The sequence below is a fragment of the Eulemur rufifrons genome, chromosome 16 (assembly GCF_041146395.1).
Source record: "Eulemur rufifrons isolate Redbay chromosome 16, OSU_ERuf_1, whole genome shotgun sequence".
In the NCBI taxonomy this organism is placed as follows: domain Eukaryota; kingdom Metazoa; phylum Chordata; class Mammalia; order Primates; family Lemuridae; genus Eulemur; species Eulemur rufifrons.
Window position 1 is genome coordinate 66,342,520 of NC_090998.1, and position 7,843 is coordinate 66,350,362.

Here is a 7,843-nt window from a genome sequence, read left to right on the forward strand (position 1 = left end):
TGGGCTGTTCCCCAGTCTGCTGCTAAAAGGTCAAGCAAGGGCAGGGTGGGTCCCTCTCTGTTATGGAAGCATAGATGGGTGGCCTAGGGGTTTGCTCCCACCTGGGTACCCTGGCATTAGCAACAGCAGCTGCTGTGTAGCAGCACTTATTCCAGGAGCGTGTGGGAGAGCCCATCCTCCCTACTCTTTCCTTGGCCCAACAGCAGCATGCTGGGTAGATACAGCATGCTGGGGGCTGGGTCTCCAAATAATGCTCACTGCAGTGCTCAGGGCTCAGAAGCTTGTGGGACCCCACTGGGCCTCCTCTCCGGAGCAATGCTGCTGTGCAGTCTCTGGGTAGCTCCCTGAGTTAGTCCATAGGCGTATGCAGCTAGAGCAGTCCTCTTGCAGCTTGGATTGTAAGGTCTATAGGGGTAGTACGGAGCTCTGGGGGTCTCTCACCTGCCGCTTCCCCATGTGGGCACTTGTCCTGGCAACTGGCAATCCAGCTGAGCAGGTCATTTTACTTCACTCTCTTTTGCTTTTCATGACTCTTGTCACTTCTTGGTTGAATCTCAGTGTTCTCTCTTAGAGAGGTAAATATCTACATGCCACTTTTGATACTTTCTATGGGAGCTGTGTGTGCTGGCTGCTTCTAGTCTGCCATTTTGGCCTTCTCCCCTATCCAAAATAAATTTTTCTTGGTCCTCAATGACATCACGACTCAGAGCTAAGAGCAATCAAAATTTCTTAAAGCTTTTTCATTTTTTTTAATATAAGGAGATGTTAGAAAAATATCCTATAACATATATGTAAGGATTAAATAAACATTGATTTGTTTATTATGCTCAATTGGTTTCCCACATATTCTATTTTATTGTTTCTAAAAGAAGTTTCTTATCTGTGGAACTTTCCAGTTCATATCTCTTATAGAGCCTTTTTGATAGTTGATCCTGTTCATTTTTGGTTTTGGCACACCCACATCCCAGAGATTATTCTTTGCCTACACAATCTCTCACCTAATTTTATGACCATTTTGTTTTCTTTCTGACTCACTATTGTTTTTCTTTGATGAACTGGAATTTTTTCTACACAGTAATGTATTAACTTTTCCTCTTTTACTTTATTTAACTAAGACCTTGTATACCAAAAAAAAAAAAAACAATGCCAAAGATCACCAAGGCTTTAGGGGTTGCTATTATACTTCAGCAAAAATAACTTAGCACATTTGTGTTACAATACAATAGTAGGTCATTTGTAGAAACAAGAAATTCAAGAAGAGCTTTCCTTGTGGGAAAAGAGTTGGCTGTAGCTAAAGCTAACAGAATTTAGAAGCCACAAAGCCAGCATCATTAACCTAGAATTTGTGACTCTAAACTTCTATGAAAAGAAGTGGGTGGTTAATACCTTGACTTGGAAGGGAATTATGGTATCAAGTAAAGATGTTCAGTTTTCAGCAGGTGAGGAGTGAAAATAGATGTATTTTTATTTTAGAATAATTTCATCTTAGAAAGAGAGCAATTACTGTGCCCTTTTCTGCTATTGGTGAATTGCATTGAATCTCTGTGTAATTAAATGTTTACTGTAACCTGGCCCAACCCTTCATTTCATTAGATCTGTGAATGAAAACTACTGTATTACTTTCCCCTCATCATTTTGTAAGTTATATCTCTGTGTGTAACTACAACCTGGAACTTAATTATGTGTCTTCAATATAATGCAATTCAAACTATTAATTATAATATTTGTCCTTAGAACTCCTTACCGTCACATATAAGGAAATAAGAAAAGGAAAACAATAGAATGACTTATGCAATCATGAACAACAAAATCAGTTATTTTTTTCTTCCAAATTATTTCCTACGCAGGAGCTAACCTTCAGTTCAGCAGATATATCCCATTATAAATTATCAACATCCTGATTCCATGCATGTTCAAGTGTTAGTTGGAGATAAGGGAAAAATGGTTTAATAGCAATAATTTTACATTGCTCAACCTAGCAGGATATCTGATTTGAAATTATATTTTTAAGAATTTTTAACCTACATTTGGGTTACTATTCACTTCAAATGAACATTGTTTTAAAACCCTTTGAATACCTTTTGTCTATGAAGAGATTTTTGTCTTTTCCAAACTCAGTTATAACCATATATTAATATTTTAGCATATCTCCAGATTGAGATAACAAATTTTACATGTAACACCAACTAGATTATCTCTTGACCCAGGTGTGGGCTGGCAGCTGGGGCAGGCTCACATTTGTGTTGCAGTTGTTTGCTTATCATTATCAATGAAAATATGAATCAGCCTTTTAAAGCCAGGACTGAACTTCTCTTGCCATCAGTAGAACATATGGTCAAATGATTTTTTTTTAAAAAAAGCATTGTAGATATAGTATATATGATCATCATAGTGTTAAAAGATAAACTTTGGCACATTAAAATTTTAAAGAGTTTATTTGAGCAGACAATGAAGGAACCCAGGGTGTCAGAGTCACCTCTTGATTCTCCCGAAGGCACATATACCACTTTGAAACTCTAAGAATTCAACCTTGTCTCTTAATTTGTTGAGAATCCAAAGTCATTCTCCCTAATTAATTCTGGTTTCCAAGAACAAAACTACTTTATTTGCCAGGAGTAATCCTTTGCATGCATTTTGCACCTTGTTTTTTTCTCACTTTCTCCAGGACTTTATTTCATCAGTCTTTTCTTTCATATATATGTTCAGTCTTTTCCTAGATTCTACTTCCTTTCCTTCAGCTTAAAATGTTCATAGGTCTAAAATAATATGAAATATCAAATTCCATCAATTCATTTTTTTTCTTCCTCAGCTCTCAGACAACTTCTTTTTCAAAGACTAGTTCACACGAACTAACTTCTCTTTTTCAATATCCATTCTCTCAATCAATAGTAATATGATCTTCACCACATTCCTGAGAGTGATCCTCTAGTCAGCAGTTAACTTTCTTATCAACAAACTCAAAACCTTCTTTCAGTCCTTATCCTAATTGTGTATGAACAGTGGGCCTATTGAGTCTTATTTGACTTCTTTTTTTGTTTAACCTTTAGAATCTTACACTATTCAGTGTTTCTACCTATCTGTGGCCACTGCCAGTGTCTACTTTGCTGACTCAGCATTCTACTGTGTGTATTTGTTTATTTCACCACTTGTCGATCTCATCCCTATCCATAACTTCAATTCTCACTGCAATGCTTCCTAACCTTGGCTGCACACTGGAAAGGTCTAAAAATTATTGATGACCACATCTACCCTCAAGTATTCTGATTTGATTGGCCTGGGTATAACATGAATATTGGGATCTTTATAATCTTCTTAAAGTTTAAGTCCAGTGCTCTGTGGATTTTCTCTTGGTTTTTGAAATTAATTTTTCGTTTCAAACAATGCCTTGACATTAGCAAGTCAGAAGCTTTAATATTTTTTATGTTCTTGATTATACTAAGTCCCAATGAATATACAATTCTATATTCTTATTTTGTCTCCTACCTCCACTATAAGCCGAGTTTTCAAATACTTCCCTACAGAGCTGGTTGCAGTGGCTCATACTTGTAATCTCAGTGACTTGGAAGGCTGAGGCAAGAGGATCGCTTGAGCTCAGGAATCCTGCCACTGCACTCCAGCCTGGGTGACACAGCAAGAGCCCATCTCTTAAAAAAAACAAACAACTTTCCTACAGATAATATTGTTGAGCATATCATAGCATATCTTTTCCTCTATAACTTTAGCTGCAGCAACCCTGGCACCTCATTGCCTCCTACCTAGACTTTTACAATAGCATCTATTCACTATGCTCTTCCAGAATAATATATTCTCAGGAGGATTTCCTCATGTTATTGACGATTTATTGACTCCTAAAATTAAATGAGAGCTTATGTAACAATTATTTCTCACCTTTCCCAAGTCACTTTCCTTTAAAGAGACTAGATTCCTTACATCTTTTGCTCATTCTTCCATCTTTTTATGCCATTGCTTACGCTAGTCTTTTTTTCTCTACATATAACTTTCCAAGTCCTTCAGGGTCCAAGATAAAATCTTAGTCATCATGCATTTTGTTTCAAATCTGACAATGTTATGCTTGGAAATATGCTTATCTTCTTTTGGCCTCATGTTGCTTGGTTTGTTTTTTAATCTGTAAGGTTGAGATGATAATATCTATCTCTCATAGTTATGATATGAAATAAGATAATAATTGCAAAGTTCTTAGCTAAAGATAGGTCCTCAAAAATGTTAGCTACCTTCCATAACTGATTTTCACTTTCATATAAACCTTCTTAAAATTTCTGTCATGTTACTTTCTATATCATTGCTTAACTCTTTCATAGTTGTGTGTTTTGCCTCCTCAACAAGCTCTTAGAGACTGCAACTCTGTCTTGAATCATACTTCTTTTGTACTTACCACAATACTTCATATGTATTATATCCACTGTAGGGCTCATCAAATATTTGTTGAATGGATTTTGCTAAATAAATTATGAAGTCTTCTGTTGAAGTACAAACCAAAATGTTGCAAGTCTAAATTGTGAAAGATTTCATGGGAGCTCCTAATTTGTGTCTGAAAAAACAAAGACATGTAACTTTTGATATTTAAAACACACACATTGGCCGGGCGCGGTGGCTCACGCCTGTAATCCTAGCACTCTGGGAGGCCGAGGCGGGTGGATCGCTCGAGGTCAGGAGTTCGAGACCAGCCTGAGCAAGAGCGAGACCCCGTCTCTACTAAAAAATAGAAAGAAATTATATGGACAACTAAAATATATATATACAAAAAATTAGCCGGGCATGGTGGCGCATGCCTGTAGTCCCAGCTACTCGGGAGGCTGAGGCAGTAGGATCGCTTAAGCCCAGGAGTTTGAGGTTGCTGTGAGCTAGACTGACGCCACGGCACTCACTCTAGCCCGGGCAACAGAGCGAGACTCTGTCTCAAAAAAAAAAAAAAAAAAAAAACACACACATACAGAAAAAAAAAAACAATAAATCAATAAAAGATAAAGATAACAAAATAATTTCTGAAAATCAAAATGCATATATCGATTAAAACTAGATACTGATGTGAGAGAGCCAGAGAAATAATTTTATTCTCGGACTACAATTTTAACCATATGGAAATGCTGGGAGAAAAATACTTGGTGTGCCTTAGTTTCAACATCTCTAAAACATAGGTAAATTGGCTTTTAACTTTCCTTCATATGAGATATGATGGTAGGCTGTTATTATGAATGGAAATATGTAATATTCTGAAGTTTTGCAAAGTTTCAAAGAACTATATATTTAAAGTGAGATTGTCGTTGTATATACTATAAATATTGAGCAGATGTGTTTCTTCCCATATTTAGAATATTCAATTTAGGACTTTTGCTAAGCATTGCTCCTCTTTGAAGCATATAATCACAGCTAAATGTACAAAGAGCCATCTGCTGGTCCAGTGTAGCCAATTCCCATTAGCAAGACATCTACTAGTGTCCATATTTCCAGGTCACTGAAGCTGACAAACTTGCTGAGTCCTTCTTGCCACTTACCCAGGTAGAAATGACCTGTTCCAAACTCACTGAGGGCGATGCTTAGAGCCAGAGCAGGTGGTAGATCACTTATAGCCTCCAGTCCAATTGCAGTGCAACATTTTGGGAAATGTATAGCTACTCAAGTGATGAAAGTATTCCCCTACTGTGCAGTTAGCAATATAATGCTGCTGAGGACAGGACACCTCATGCAGCTGGTGGAATTGAAACACTCATAATCTGTTCATGGAAGCTACCAGCAAAATCTGCAAGTCATGTTGATGATAAAGTTCTTTTGAGATCTGAACTCATGATCAACACAGGTAACAGAAGGTTTCACTGTACATTCCAAAGTGGAAGGCTTCCCACACAAGAAGTTTGTCGTGCATTCTACAAAGTCTGCAGGGAACCTGCTACACAAACCATTGCTTGGCCTTGTCATCACATAAGGTGGGATTTTGGTGAGATGTAGTACTGTGAGAAGAAAAACATCATGCTACAGAGGCGTTGGAGGCCATGCAGCAGATCTGCTGCAGCTACCTATAATTTCTTTTTATTAGTCATGACTTTTTGTTTTCATATCATTCATTATTCATGCTATGATCTACCCTCCCTCCTTTGACTCTCTTTGCTAAATACGCTACCTGAAGTTCAGGTCTATCCAAATTCGGCTTCCTCACCCATCCCTAGAGTTGTGTGCTTTAAGTTTCAGACTAAACTTCAAGATGTCTTTATTATAATTGGATTACAATCAATTTTTAATTATCTATGATAACCGGTTACTGGCAGAGCCTGGATAAACATTTTGGTTTGGGGATTTGTCACCTTGAGTGAACTCTCCCATGTTGTTTCGTGGGAGTGGTAGAAAAGGTAGATGAGAGAAACAGTCAGGCTGACTCTTCACAATGACTCACACTCCAGAGGGTAGCTTCACAGATAACTTCTGGAATGTCCCTGTGTCACTCCCCTCTTAAAGATGAAAGAACTGACAAAACCAAGAGCCTCTAGCAACAAGGATTTGTTGAGTAAATGAATAAATGATAGGATTTACTTGATGTGGTTTCCATTTCCATAAAAAAGAGGGTTTTTTTTTCACTTCCATCATTAAGCTTGGAGTGAATAAATGTATTCACTGAAGAAACATTGTGATAGTGCAAACTCTTAACTACGGAAGCTACTCTTAAATGAGACACATTCAGCCAGTTGCTTATAAATCATGGGCAACCTGTTCTGTAATATATATTCACTGCAAAAAAAGCAATGGACAAACATTGAAATATTTAAAATCAATGCTATAGAAGGAATAATACTTCCGTAAAGGTTGTCCAATATTTATAATATTTGGAAAACTATTTCTCTTCTGCTTTGGAGACAGCTGGTGTTTTCCTGTAGGAGATACACATAAAAATGTGAACTGTTTGTTGAGATAGATGAGAAGATACGTATCTTCTAATTGTGCCACTGGTTGTCAAATGACTAATGTAATTTGAATGCAATCAATATTCATTAAACATTTGTCAATTGTATGCATTTTTCTAGTGACTGAGAATGAAGAGATAGATAAACAAAGATAAAAAAGATACTGCACCTGTTCATCTGTTGCTTCTGTGGATATGTGGTGTGAAAAAATTATAATTAAACTGCAGCTAAGTAATTTTTTTTTTTTTTTTTTAGAGTTAGGACGGCAAATGTTACATTAACAGAGAACTGTAAGGAATCCACTTTCCTTGAGACAACTTGTGGAAAGAGAGAAAAGAACACTCCCTTGGGAGTTCAAAGGTCTGAACTTCAGTAATAAAATTCCACCATTAACTATCTATAAACCTTCAGGTGTCTGGAATTCTATTTGCTCTTTTGTAACCTGAGGGGTTTGGAGTACATAAACTTTTATTTTTATTTCAGCATATTACAGGGGTACAAATGTTTAGGTTACATATATTGCCTCTGCCCCACCCGAGTCAGAGCTTCAAGCATGTCCATCCCCTAGACGGTGCGAACCGCACCCGTTAGGTGTGGATATACCCCTCCTCCCCACTTCTACCTACCTGACACCTGATGAATGTTACTACCATAAACTTTTAAATTCTTCCTAATTGGAAGAATTCATACCTAATTGGAAAAAGACTATGATAAAAAAAAGATGGAATTTTTTGAAAAATACATGGATGGCAAAAATTAATGGACCTTAAAAACATTGAATATGAAGGTTTGGTAGAGTGAGGAGTCTAATGGGATTCTGAGGAGTCTAATTTGGATACATGATGTCTGGTTAACTGTTCTAGAGAAGTTAACTGTTAACTCTCCCAAAATTCCGGCAAAATGAGGAAAAAGCAGCAGCTAGGGTGATTCAC

General features: G+C 37.1%; 1 pseudogene; it reads right to left on the minus strand.

Annotated features, from left to right (window-relative positions):
* Positions 1-5,388: 5,388 nt before the first annotated feature.
* LOC138397138 (TM2 domain-containing protein 3 pseudogene) lies at positions 5,389-5,949 on the minus strand (annotated as a pseudogene).
* Positions 5,950-7,843: the final 1,894 nt, after the last annotated feature.